The sequence below is a fragment of the Scyliorhinus torazame genome, chromosome 17, assembly GCF_047496885.1.
Source record: "Scyliorhinus torazame isolate Kashiwa2021f chromosome 17, sScyTor2.1, whole genome shotgun sequence".
Taxonomy (NCBI): domain Eukaryota; kingdom Metazoa; phylum Chordata; class Chondrichthyes; order Carcharhiniformes; family Scyliorhinidae; genus Scyliorhinus; species Scyliorhinus torazame.
The window spans coordinates 162,793,355-162,807,422 of NC_092723.1; the positions used below are offsets into that span (position 1 = coordinate 162,793,355).

General features: G+C 75.8%; 1 protein-coding gene across 2 annotated transcripts in view; it reads left to right on the forward strand.

The window, feature by feature from the left end:
* The first annotated feature begins 2,416 nt into the window (after window positions 1–2,416).
* trrap (transformation/transcription domain-associated protein) overlaps window positions 2,417–14,068 on the forward strand; it is a 241,921-nt gene continuing 230,269 nt past the window's right edge. The window contains exon 1 of one of the 2 annotated variants that reach the window (XM_072481554.1): window positions 2,417–2,555. The gene's annotated coding sequence lies outside the window, so the exon portion shown is untranslated. The remainder of the gene's footprint in view (window positions 2,556–14,068) is intronic. The other variant, XM_072481555.1, reaches the window with a different exon arrangement.

Consider the following 14,068-nt stretch of genomic DNA (forward strand, 5'->3'; position numbering starts at 1 on the left):
CCATCCCCTTTTTTAGGCCAGCCACGTGCCCGCGCCTCCTGCACCCTCCAGTCCCCCAGGCGGCGGACCCCCGCCCCGACTACCTCTCCTACTTCCAGCTCCCCTTTGGCCAATGCAGCAGCAACCCAGTTTCCCCCCGCCCAGCCAGATCACCGTCCAGCCATTTTGCTCCCCCATTACACTCCCGTACGTCAGCTGACTCCTGCTGACCCCGGCCACTCCTGCCATTCCAACGACCCCCCCAGTGTGGGAATACCCCACCTCCCCCTATCGATCAATGTGCGCTCTCCTCCAGCACCACCCTTCCCCCCAGGCTCCGCCCCTCACTTCCTTAGCACGGGAAAAAGCCCGCGTTTTCCATCCGAGCCGGCCCCACCCCCTATGGCGCAGCTCCTTTTTCTGGGGGTGTTTCGGCTGGCCGCAAAATGACATCAGGGCCACCCGGGGTTGGCTAGTTGGCGCATGGCGCATGCGTATTGGCTGGGTATGACCCCCGCTGGGGCGGTCCGTCTGTGGGATCCACGATGCGTCGGAGGGATGGGCCGCGCGGCTGGGGGTGTAGGCCTGAATATTGCGCGAGGCGACCGTCATAGAGTGCGCTAGCTTCTTTGTCTCTGCGAGATCGAGCGTGGCGCCTTCTAAAAGTCGCTGGCGTATGAGTTCACACCCAATCCCCGTAACAAAAGTGTCCCGCATAAGGAGGTTAGAATGTTCAGTGGCTGTAACGGCCTGACAGTCACAGTCCCGGATGAGTGGGATTAGGGCCCGCCAGAAGTCTTCTATGGACTCACCAGGGAGCTGAGAGCGAGTGGCGAGTGCGTGTCTGGCGAAGAGAGTGTTCGTCTGCTGGGCGTAATTTTCTTTAAGTAGCGCCATGGCTTCGGCGTAGTTTGGCGCGTCCTGGATAAGAGGAAAGACGTTGGAGCTCAACCTCGAGTACAGTATCTGTATTTTCTAAGCCTCCGGAACAGGGTCTGGTGCAGATCTGATGTATGCCTCAAAACAAGCTAGTCAGTGTAGAAAGTCCTTTTTGGCGTCGTTTGATTGCGGATCCAGCTGCAGGTGATCCGGCTTGATACGGAGGTTCATCTTCTGAAAATCTTAGAGCAATAAATTGATGCACGATCAATTGGATAAAGACGAGAGTTGAATACAACTGAGGCCTTATTGCTCTAAGATGTGTGGCCTCCCACAGCAGCTGGCGAAATGGCTGCTGCACGGAGGACACACATATTTATGCTCCGCCTACTGGGCGGAGCCAGCAGGCAGGGACTACCGCCGTACCTGTAGTACAGGTCCTACCCTACATCACCTAATATAGGTGCAAGTGGTTTACCACATGAGGTTACTGTGAAAATCCCCTCGTCACCACACTCCGGCTGTTCGGGTACACAGAGGGCGAATTCAGAATATCCAATTCACCTAACAAGCACGTCTTTCAGGACTTGTGGAAGGAAACCGGAGCACCCGGAGGAAACCCACGCAGACACGGGGAGAACGTGCAGACTCCGCACAGTCAATGACCCAAGTCGGAATCGAACCTGGGACCCTGGCGCTGTGAAACAACAGTGCTAACCACTGTGCTACCGGGCTAGGGTGCCAACTGTCATAATATCCACGCATGTATATAATGAAGTGCAGAAAGGCAGTGATTGACACACAGGATGACCAGTAAGCACACAGCACAGTGCAGCCAATCACCAGACAGGACACCACCACTATAAAGCCGGAGGGCACTAGGTTTCCCACTCTCTCTGGACCCAGCCACTGAGACAGTCAGAGTCCACGAGCTAGCAAGTGCAAACACCATGCGGTACCTAGTAAGTCTGGTCAGGCTAGTACTAGGTCTCCAGTCAGTTCAGTATAGTGTCAACCCACAGTTAAAGATGTATGTTAGTTCGATCGTTCAATAAAACTGTGTTGGATCTTCTACAGTGTTAGAGGTCTGTTTCTCGCATCACTGCATCAAGTGTAGTCCACTCGAACCGACCTGCCTAACACATCACTAACTTTGCTGACAAGCCTATTATGTGACACTTTATTAAATGCCTTTTGAATGTCTATTTGCAGCACATTAACTCTTATTATCCTCATCAATCCTGTCTGCCACTCCGTACACCAACCACCCAACCATCTTTGTGGTTGGCAGCTGAACGAAATTGAAAACTCCCTGAAGCAACTTTCCAAGGTAATGGTTCCAAGATGAAAGAACAGTTGCAAATAAAGTTTCTACAAAATTCAGTTCAGCAGGTCGCTTTTTGATGACGTCTGAAGACCGTCGAATTTGATGGTCTTCGCGCGAATCGGCGGCGCGTTTGTTCCTCCGCCGGAAAGAATGAGTGCGCCGTTATATTGAAGCCGGCGGTGGGGAATAGTCCATTCGGCAGCAATGGGAGTGCGCGAGAACCCCCGGCAATGACAGGCCCGAGGGAAAGGCCGCGCTTCTGGGGTTCAGGAGCAGGAGAGTTCACAGCGATGGCGGAGGGAGCGCGGCGGAGTGGGGGGTGAGCCGGTTGGCGGGCAGTCCGTGCGGCGGAGCCGGGCTCGCGGCTCAGGTACAGGCGGCGGCCCGGGGGGGGGGGACCAGGTACCCAACCCCCAACACCCCCCCCCTCCTCCCCCCAACCCCCCCTCCCCCCCCTCCCTCCCCCTCCCTCCCCCCCTCCCTCCCCCTCCCTCCCCCCCCCCTCCCCCCCCTCCCCCCCCCCTCCCCCCCCTCCCCCCCCCCTCCCCCCCCTCCCCCCCCCCTCACCCCCTCCCCCCCCTCCTCCCCCCTCCAACCCCCCCTCCCCCCCCTCCAACCCCCCCTCCCCCCCTCCAACCCCCCCTCCCCCCCCTCCAACCCCCCCTCCCCCCCCCCCCCCCAACCCCCCCTCCAACCCCCCTCCACCCCCCCTCACCCCCCACCCCCCCTCCAACCCCCCCTCCCCCCCCTCCAACCCTCCCCCCTCCAACCCCCCCCCCACCCCCCCCCTCCAACCCCCCCTCCCCCCCCTCCAACCCCCCCTCCCCCCCTCCAACCCCCCCTCAACCCCCCTCCAACCCCCCCCACCCCCCCTCCAACCCCCCCTCCCCCCCAACCCCCCCTCCCCCCCCTCCCCCCCCCCCCCTCCCCCCCCTCCCCCCCTCCCCCCCTCCCCCCCTCCCCCCCCTCCCCCCCTCCCCCCTCCCCCCCCTCCCCCCCTCCTCCCCCCCTCCCCCCTCCCCCCCTCCCCCCCTCCAACCCCCCCCTCCCCCCCTCCAACCCCCCCCTCCCCCCCCTCCCCCCCCCTCCAACCCCCCCTCCCCCCCCCTCCAACCCCCCCTCCCCCCCCCTCCAACCCCCCCCCTCCAACCCCCCCTCCCCCCCCTCCAACCCCCCCCTCCCCCCCCCTCCAACCCCCCCCTCCCCCCCCCTCCAACCCCCCCCTCCCCCCCCTCCAACCCCCCCCTCCCCCCCCCCTCCAACCCCCCCCTCCCCCCCCCTCCAACCCCCCCCCTCCCCCCCCCCTCCAACCCCCCCCTCCCCCCCCTCCAACCCCCCCCTCCCCCCCCCTCCAACCCCCCCTCCAACCTCCCCCTCCCCCCCTCCAACCCCCCCCCCCCCCCTCCAACCCCCCTCCCCCCTCCAACCCCCCCTCCCCCCCTCCAACCCCCCCTCCCCCCTCCAACCCCCCCTCCCCCCTCCAACCCCCCCCTCCCCCCTCCAACCCCCCCTCCCCCCCTCCATCCCCCCCTCCAACCCCCCCTCCCCCCCCTCCAACCCCCCTCCAACCCCTCCAACCCCCCCTCCCCCCCCTCCAACCCCCCCTCCAACCCCCCCTCCCCCCCCCTCCAACCCCCCCTGCCCCCCCCTCCAACCCCCCCTGCCCCCCCCCTCCAACCCCCCCTGCCCCCCCCCTCCAACCCCCCCTGCCCCCCCCCTCCAACCCCCCCTGCCCCCCCCCCCACCCCCCCTGCCCCCCCCTCCAACCCCCCCTCCCCCCCTCCAACCCCCCCTCCCCCCCTCCAACCCCCCCCTCCCCCCCTCCAACCCCCCCCCCCCCCCTCCAACCCCCCCCTCCCCCCCCCAACCCCCCCCCAACCCCCCCCCCACCCCCCCCCCCAACCCCCCCCCCCCCCCAACCCCCCCCCCAACCCCCCCCCCAACCCCCCCCCCCAACCCCCCCCCCAACCCCCCCCACCAACCCCCCCCCCTCCAACCCCCCCCTCCAACCCCCCCCCTCCCAACCCCCCCCCACCTCCCCCAACCCCCCCCCACCTCCCCCAACCCCCCCCCCACCTCCCCCAACCCCCCCCCCCCCACCTCCCCCAACCCCCCCCCCCACCTCCCCCAACCCCCCCCCCCCACCTCCCCCCAACCCCCCCCCCCCACCTCCCCCAACCCCCCCCCCCACCTCCCCACCCCCCCCCCCACCTCCCCCAACCCCCCCCCCCCACCTCCCCCACCCCCCCCCCACCTCCCCCAACCCCCCCCCCCCACCTCCCCCAACCCCCCCCCCCCACCTCCCCCAACCCCCCCCCCCACCTCCCCCAACCCCCCCCCCCCACCTCCCCCAACCCCCCCCCCCCACCTCCCCCAACCCCCCCCCCACCTCCCCCAACCCCCCCCCCCCCACCTCCCCCAACCCCCCCCCCCACCTCCCCCAACCCCCCCCCCCCAACCCCCCCCCAACCCCCCCCACCCCCCCCACCCCCCCCACCCCCCCCACACCCCCCCACCCCCCCCCCCCCCCCCCACCCCCCCCACACCCCCCCCCACCCCCCCTCCCCCCCTCCCCCCCCCTCCCCCCCTCCCCCCCCTCCCCCCCCCTCCCCCCCCCCCTCCCCCCCCCCTCCCCCCCCCTCCCCCCCCCCTCCCCCCCCCCTCCCCCCCCCTCCCCCCCCCCCTCCCCCCCCCCCCTCCCCCCCCCCCTCCCCCCCCCCTCCCCCCCCCCCTCCCCCCCCCCACCCCCCCCCACCCCCCCCACCCCCCCCCACCCCTACCCCCCTCCCCCCCCACCCCCCCTCCCCCCCTCCCCCCCTCCCCCCCCCACCCCCCCTCCCCCCCCTCCCCCCCTCCCCCCCCACCCCCCCTCCCCCCTCCCCCAACCCCCCCCCCTCCCCCAACCCCCCCCCCCCCCAACCCCCCCCCCCTCCCCCAACCACCCCCCCCCTCCCCCAACCCCCCCCTCCCCCAACCACCACCCCCCTCCCCCAACCCCCCCCCCACCTCCCCCAACCCCCACCTCCCCCAACCCCCCCCTCCCACCTCCCCCAACCCCCCCTCCCACCTCCCCCAACCCCCCCCACCTCCCCCAACCCCCCCCCACCTCCCCCAACCCCCCCCACACCTCCCCCAACCCCCCCCACACCTCCCCCAACCCCCCCCACACCTCCCCCAACCCCCCCCACACCTCCCCAACCCCCCCCACACCTCCCCCAACCCCCCCCACACCTCCCCCAACCCCCCCCACACCTCCCCCAACCCCCCCCACACCACCCCCAACCCCCCCACACCTCCCCCAACCCCCCCCACACCTCCCCCAACCCCCCCACACCTCCCCCAACCCCCCACACCCCGACCCCCTACCCCCCAACCCCAACCCCCCCCAACCTCCCCCCCCCCCCGAACCAACCCCAACCTCCCCCCCCCAACCCCCCCAACCCCAACCTCCCCCCAACCCCAACCTCCCCCCCAACCCCAACCTCCCCCCCCAACCCCAACCTCCCCCCCCAACCCCAACCTCCCCCCCCCCCCAACCCCAACCTCCCCCCCCCCCAACCCCAACCTCCCCCCCCACCTCCCCCAACCCCCCCCCCACCTCCCCCAACCCCCCCCAACCCCCCCCAACCCCCCCCACCCCCCCCACCCCCCCCCACCCCCCCCACACCCCCCCCACCCCCCCCCACCCCCCCACACCCCCCCCACACCCCCCTCCCACCCCCTCCCTCCCCCCTCCCCCCCCCTCCCCCCCCCTCCCCCCCCCTCCCCCCCCCTCCCCCCCCCTCCCCCCCCTCCCCCCCCCTCCCCCCCCCTCCCCCCCCCTCCCCCCCCCCTCCCCCCCCCTCCCCCCCCCTCCCCCCCCCCTCCCCCCCCCTCCCCCCCCCTCCCCCCCCTCCCCCCCCCTCCCCCCCCCTCCCCCCCCCCTCCCCCCCCCTCCCCCCCCCTCCCCCCCCTCCCCCCCCCCTCCCCCCCCACCCCCCCCCCTCCCCCCCCCCACCCCCCCCCACCCCCCCCACCCCCCCCCCACCCCTACCCCCCTCCCCCCCCCACCCCCCCTCCCCCCCTCCCCCCCTCCCCCCCCCCACCCCCCCTCCCCCCCTCCCCCCCTCCCCCCCCACCCCCCCTCCCCCCCTCCCCAACCCCCCCCCCTCCCCCAACCCCCCCCCCTCCCCCAACCCCCCCCCTCCCCAACCACCCCCCCCCTCCCCCAACCCCCCCCTCCCCCAACCACCACCCCCTCCCCCAACCCCCCCCCCACCTCCCCCAACCCCCACCTCCCCCAACCCCCCCTCCCACCTCCCCCAACCCCCCCTCCCACCTCCCCCAACCCCCCCCACCTCCCCCAACCCCCCCCACCTCCCCCAACCCCCCCCACACCTCCCCCAACCCCCCCCACACCTCCCCCAACCCCCCCCACACCTCCCCCAACCCCCCCCACACCTCCCCCAACCCCCCCCCACACCTCCCCCAACCCCCCCCACACCTCCCCCAACCCCCCCCACACCTCCCCCAACCCCCCCCACACCTCCCCCAACCCCCCCACACCTCCCCCAACCCCCCCCACACCTCCCCCAACCCCCCCACACCTCCCCAACCCCCCACACCCCGACCCCCTACCCCCCAACCCCAACCCCCCCCAACCTCCCCCCCCCCGAACCAACCCCAACCTCCCCCCCCCAACCCCCCCCAACCCCAACCTCCCCCCAACCCCAACCTCCCCCCCAACCCCAACCTCCCCCCCCAACCCCAACCTCCCCCCCCAACCCCAACCTCCCCCCCCCCCAACCCCAACCTCCCCCCCCCCCAACCCCAACCTCCCCCCCCCCAACCCCAACCTCCCCCCCCCCCCCAACCCCAACCTCCCCCCCAACCCCAACCTCCCCCCCCCCCCGACCTCCCCCCCCCCCCCGACCCCAACCTCCCCCCCCCCAACCCCGACCTCCCCCCCCCCCGACCCCAACCTCCCCCCCCCCGACCCCAACCTCCCCCCCCCCCCCGACCCCAACCTCCCCCCCCCCCCCGACCCCAACCTCCCCCCCCCCCCCGACCCCAACCTCCCCCCGACCCCAACCTCCCCCCCCCCCCCCGACCCCAACCTCCCCCCCCCGACCCCAACCTCCCCCCCCCCCCCGACCCCAACCTCCCCCCCCCCCCCGACCCCAACCTCCCCCCCCCCGACCCCAACCTCCCCCCCCTGACCCCAACCTCCCCCCCCTGACCCCAACCTCCCCCCCCTGACCCCAACCTCCCCCCCCCAACCCCAACCTCTCCCCCCAACCCCAACCTCTTCCCCCCCGACCCCAACCTCCCCCCCCTGACCCCAACCTCCCCCCCCTGACCCCAACCTCCCCCCCCAACCCCAACCTCTCCCCCCCAACCCCAACCTCTTCCCCCCCCAACCCCAACCTCCCCCCCCCCCGAACCTCAACCTCTCCCCCCCCCAACCTCCCCCCCCAACCTCCCCCCCCAACCTCCCCCCCCCCAACCTCCCCCCCCCAACCTCCCCCCCCCCCAACCTCCCCCCCCCCCCAACCTCCCCCCCCCCAACCTCCCCCCCCCCCCCAACCTCCCCCCCCCAACCTCCCCCCCCCCAACCTCCCCCCCCCAACCTCCCCCCCCCCCAACTCCCCCCCCAACCTCCCCCCCAACCTCCCCCCCAACCTCCCCCCCCAACCTCCCCCCCCCAACCTCCCCCCCCAACCTCCCCCCCCAACCTCCCCCCAACCTCCCCCCCCCCCCAACCTCCCCCCCAACCCCCCCCAACCCCCCCCCAACCTTCCCCCCCCCCAACCTTCCCCCCCCCCCAACCTTCCCCCCCCCCCAACCTTCCCCCCCCCCAACCTTCCCCCCCCCCAACCTCCCCCCCCCAACCTCCCCCCCCCCCAACCTCCCCCCCCCAACCTCCCCCCCCCAACCTCCCCCCCCCCAACCTCCCCCCCCAACCTCCCCCCCCAACCTCCCCCCCCAACCTCCCCCCCCCAACCTCCCCCCCCCCCAACCTCCCCCCCCCCCAACCTCCCCCCCCAACCTCCCCCCCCAACCTCCCCCCCCCCCCAACCTCCCCCCCCCCAACCTCCCCCCCCCCCAACCTCCCCCCCCCCCCCAACCTCCCCCCCCCCCAACCTCCCCCCCCAACCTCCCCCCCCCAACCTCCCCCCCCAACCTCCCCCCCCCCAACCTCCCCCCCCCAACCTCCCCCCCCCCAACCTCCCCCACCCCAACCTCCCCCCCCCCCCAACCTCCCCCCCCCAACCTCCCCCCCCCCCCAACCTCCCCCCCCAACCTCCCCGCCCCCCCCCACCTCCGCCCCCCCCCACCTCCGCCCCCCCCCCACCTCCGCCCCCCCCCCCACCTCCGCCCCCCCCCCACCTCCGCCCCCCCCCCACCTCCGCCCCCCCCCCACCTCCGCCCCCCCCCCACCTCCGCCCCCCCCCCCACCTCCGCCCCCCCCCCCACCTCCGCCCCCCCCACCTCCGCCCCCCCCCACCTCCGCCCCCCCCCACCTCCGCCCCCCCCACCTCCGCCCCCCCCACCTCCGCCCCCCCACACCTCCGCCCCCCCCACCTCCGCCCCCCCCCACCTCCGCCCCCCCCCACCTCCGCCCCCCCCACCTCCGCCCCCCCCCACCTCCGCCCCCCCCCACCTCCGCCCCCCCCAACCTCCGCCCCCCCAACCTCCGCCCCCCCAACCTCCGCCCCCCCCAACCTCCGCCCCCCCCCAACCTCCGCCCCCCCCCAACCTCCGCCCCCCCAACCTCCGCCCCCCCCCCACCTCCGCCCCCCCCCCCACCTCCGCCCCCCCCCACCTCCGCCCCCCCCCACCTCCGCCCCCCCCCACCTCCGCCCCCCCCACCTCCGCCCCCCCCCCACCTCCGCCCCCCCCCACCTCCGCCCCCCCCACCACCCGCCCCCCCCCACCTCACCCCCCACCTCCGCCCCCCCTCCCCCCCACCTCCCCCCCCCCACCTCCCCCCCCACCTCCCCCCCCCACCTCCCCCCCCCACCTCCCCCCCCACCTCCCCCCCCCACCTCCCCCCCCCCACCTCCCCCCCAACCTCCCCCCCCAACCTCCCCCCCCCAACCTCCCCCCCCCCAACCTCCCCCCCCCAACCTCCCCCCCCAACCTCCCCCCCCCAACCTCCCCCCCCCAACCTCTCCCCCCCACCTCCCCCCCCAACCTCCCCCCCCCCCAACCTCCCCCCCCCAACCTCCCCCCCCAACCTCCCCCCCCCCCCAACCTCCCCCCCCCCCCAACCACGCCCCCCCCCACCTCCCCCCCCCAACCTCCCTCCCCCCCAACCTCCCTCCCCCCCAACCTCCCTCCCCCCCAACCTCCCTCCCCCCCAACCTCCCTCCCCCCCAACCTCCCCCCCCCCCCCAACCTCCCCCCCCCCCCAACCTCCCCCCCCCCCAACCTCCCCCCCCCCCAACCTCCTCCCCCCCCCCAACCTCCTCCCCCCCCCCAACCTCCCCCCCCCAACCTCCCCCCCCCCAACCTCCCCCCCCCCCAACCTCCCCCCCCAACCTCCCCCCCCAACCTCCCCCCCAACCTCCCCCCCCTCCCCCCCCTTCCCCCCCCTCCCCCCCCACCTCCCCCCCACCTCCCCCCCACCTCCCCCCCCACCTCCCCCCCACCTCCCCCCCACCTCCCCCCACCTCCCCCCACCTCCCCCCCACCTCCCCCCCACCTCCCCCCCCCACCTCCCCCCCCCACCTCCCCCCACCTCCCCCCCCCACCTCCCCCCCCCACCTCCCCCCCCCACCTCCCCCCCCACCTCCCCCCCCCACCTCCCCCCCCCACCTCCCCCCCCACCTCCCCCCCCCAACCTCCCCCCCCACCTCCCCCCCCAACCTCCCCCCCCAACCTCCCCCCCCCAACCTCCCCCCCCCAACCTCCCCCCCCCCAACCTCCCCCCCCCAACCTCCCCCCCCCAACCTCCCCCCCCCAACCTCCCCCCCCCAACCTCCCCCCCCAACCTCCCCCCCCCAACCTCCCCCCCCCAACCTCCCCCCCAACCTCCCCCCCCAACCTCCCCCCCCCAACCTCCCCCCCAACCTCCCCCCCAACCTCCCCCCCCCCCAACCTCCCCCCCCCCAACCTCCCCCCCAACCTCCCCCCCAACCCCAACCTCCCCCCCAACCTCCCCCCCAACCCCAACCTCCCCCCAACCCTCAACCTCCAACCCCCAACGTCCCCCCCCAACCCCAACCTCCCCCCCCCCCAAACCTCCCCCCCCAACCTCCCCGCCCCCCAACCTCCCCGCCCCCCCAACCTCCCCGCCCCCCCAACCTCCCCGCCCCCCCAACCTCCCCGCCCCCCCAACCTCCCCGCCCCCCAACCTCCCCGCCCCCCAACCTCCCCGCCCCCCCAACCTCCCCGCCCCCCCCAACCTCCCCGCCCCCCCCAACCTCCCCGCCCCCCCCCAACCTCCCCGCCCCCCCAACCTCCCCGCCCCCCCCTCCCCCCCCCCCCTCCAGCCCCCCCCTCCAGCCCCCCCCCTCCCCGTCCCCGCCAGCCCCCCCCTCCCCGTCCCCTCCAGCCCCCCCCACCTCCCCAACCCCCCCCCACCTCCCCCAACCCCCCCCCCAACCCCCCCCCCACCTCCCCCAACCCCCCCCCACCTCCCCCAACCCCCCCTCCCACCACCCCAACCCCCCCTCCCACCTCCCCCAACCCCCCCTCCCACCTCCCCCAACCCCCCCTCCCACCTCCCCCAACCCCCCTCCCACCTCCCCCAACCCCCCCTCCCACCTCCCCAACCCCCCCCACCCCCCCAACCCCCCCCACCCCCCCCAACCCCCCCCACCTCCCCCAACCCCCCCCCACCTCCCCCAACCCCCCCCACCTCCCCAACCCCCCCCCACCTCCCCCAACCCCCCCACCTCCCCCAACCCCCCCACCTCCCCAACCCCCCCCACCTCCCCAACCCCCCCCACCTCCCCCAACCCCCCCCCACCTCCCCCAACCCCCCCCCCACCTCCCCAACCCCCCCCCACCTCCCCCAACCCCCCCCACACCTCCCCCAACCCCCCCACACCTCCCCCAACCCCCCCACACCTCCCCCAACCCCCCCACACCTCCCCCAACCCCCCCACACCTCCCCCAACCCCCCCACACCTCCCCCAACCCCCCCACACCTCCCCCAACCCCCCCACACCTCCCCCAACCCACCCACACCTCCCCCAACCCCCCCACACCTCCCCCAACCCCCCCACACCTCCCCAACCCCCCCACACCTCCCCAACCCCCCACACCTCCCCCAACCCCCCACACCCCGACCCCCTACCCCCCAACCCAACCTCCCCCTCCCCGAACCAACCCCAACCTCCCCCCCCCCCCCCCAACCCCCCCCCCACCCCAACCTCCCCCCAACCCCAACCTCCCCCCCCCAACCCCAACCTCCCCCCCCCAACCCCAACCTCCCCCCCCCCCAACCCAACCTCCCCCCCCCCCCCCAACCCCAACCTCCCCCCAACCCCAACCTCCCCCCCCAACCCCCCCCCCCAACCCCAACCTCCCCCCCAACCCCAACCTCCCCCCCCCCCCCGACCCCAACCTCCCCCCCCCCGACCCCAACCTCCCCCCCCCGACCCCACCCTCCCCCCCCCCCGACCCCAACCTCCCCCCCCCCGACCCCAACCTCCCCCCCCCCGACCCCAACCTCCCCCCCCCCCCGACCCCAACCTCCCCCCCCCCCGACCCCAACCTCCCCCCCCCGACCCCAACCTCCCCCCCCCCCCCGACCCCAACCTCCCTCCCCCCCCCCCCCCGACCCCAACCTCCCTCCCCCCCCCCCGACCCCAACCTCCCCCCCCCCCCCCCGACCCCAACCTCCCCCCCCGACCCCAAGCTCCCCCCCCTGACCCCAACCTCCCCCCCCTGACCCCAACCTCCCCCCCCTGACCCCAACCTCCCCACCCTGACCCCAACCTCCCCCCCTGACCCCAACCTCCCCCCCCCAACCCAACCTCTTCCCCCCCCCAACCCCAACCTCCCCCCCCCCCCGAACCGCAACCTCTCCCCCCCCCACCTCCCCCCCACCCCCCCCCCCCCCACCCCCCCCCCCCCACCCCCCCACCCCAACCCCCCCCCCCCCCCCAACCTCCCCCCCACCTCCCCCCCCCCCCCCCAACCTCCCCCCCCCCCACCTCCCCCCCCCCCCCCAACCTCCCCCCCCAACCTCCCCCCCCAACCTCCCCCCCAACCCCCCCCCAACCTCCCCCCACACCCCCCCCAACCTCCCCCCCCAACCTCCCCCCCCAACCTCCCCCCCAACCTCCCCCCCAACCCCCCCCAACCCCCCCCAACCTCCCCCCCCAACCTCCCCCCCCCAACCTCCCCCCCCCCAACCTTCCCCCCCCAACCTCCCCCCCCCCAACCTTCCCCCCCCCCAACCTTCCCCCCCCCCAACCTTCCCCCCCCCCAACCTCCCCCCCCCAACCTCCCCCCCCAACCTTCCCCCCCCAACCTTCCCCCCCCCAACCTCCCCCCCCCAACCTCCCCCCCCCACCCCCCCCCAACCTCCCCCCCCCCCCAACCTCCCCCCCCAACCTCCCCCCAACCTCCCCCCCCCCAACCTCCCCCCCCCAACCTCCCCCCCCCCCAACCTCCCCCCCCCCCAACCTCCCCCCCCCCCCAACCTCCCCCCCCCCAACCTCCCCCCCACCTCCCCCCCCCAACCTCCCCCCCCCCCAACCTCCCCCCCCCAACCTCCCCCCCCCAACCTCCCCCCCCAACCTCCCCCCCCCCAACCTCCCCCCCCCCAACCTCCCCCCCCAACCTCCCCCCCCCAACCTCCCCCCCCCAACCTCCCCCCCCCCCAACTCCCCCCCCCAACCTCCCCCCCCCCCCAACCTCCCCCCCCCAACCTCCCCCCCCCCAACCTCCCCCCCCCCCCAACCTCCCCCCCCCAACCTCCCCCCCCCCCCAACCTCCCCCCCCAACCTCCCCCCCCAACCTCCCCCCCCCCCAACCTCCCCCCCCACCTCCCCCCCAACCTCCCCCCCCAACCTCCCCCCCCCAACCTCCCCCCCCCCAACCTCCCCCCCCAACCTCCCCCAACCTCCCCCCCCAACCCCCCCCCAACCTCCCCCCCCAACCTCGCCCCCCCCCAACCTCCCCCCCCCCCAACCTCCCCCCCCACCTCCCCCCCCCAACCTCCCCCCCCCAACCTCCCCCCCCCCCAACCTCCCCCCCCCCCCAACCTCCCCCCCCCAACCTCCCCCCCCCAACCTCCCCCCCCCAACCTCCCCGCCCCCCCCCACCCTCCGCCCCCCCAACCTCCGCCCCCCCCAACCTCCGCCCCCCCAACCTCCCCCCCCAACCTCCCCCCCCCCCCCCCAACCTCCCCCCCCCAACCTCCCCCCCCCCAACCTCCCCCCCCCAACCTCCCCCCCCCCAACCTCCCCCCCCAACCTCCCCCCCCAACCTCCCCCCCCAACCTCCCCCCCCCAACCTCCCCCCCCCCCCAACCTCCCCCCCCCCAACCTCCCCCCCCCCCCAACCTCCCCCCCAACCTCCCCCCCCAACCTCCCCCCCCCCCCAACCCCCCCCCCCCCAACCTCCCCCCCCCCAACCTCCCCCCCCCAACTCCCCGCCCCCCCCCACCTCCGCCCCCCCCAACCTCCGCCCACCCCCAACCTCGCCCCCCCCCAACCTCCGCCCCCCCCAACCTCCCCCCCCCAACCGTCCCCCCCCCCAACCTCCCCCCCCCAACCTCCCCCCCCCAACCTCCCCCCCCAACCTCCCCCCAACCTCCCCCCCCAACCTCCCCCCCCCAACCTCCCCCCCCAACCTCCCCCCCCCCAACCTCCCCCCCCAACCTCCCCCCCAACCTCCCCCCCCAACCTCCCCCCCCAACCTCCCCCCCCCCAACCTCCCCCC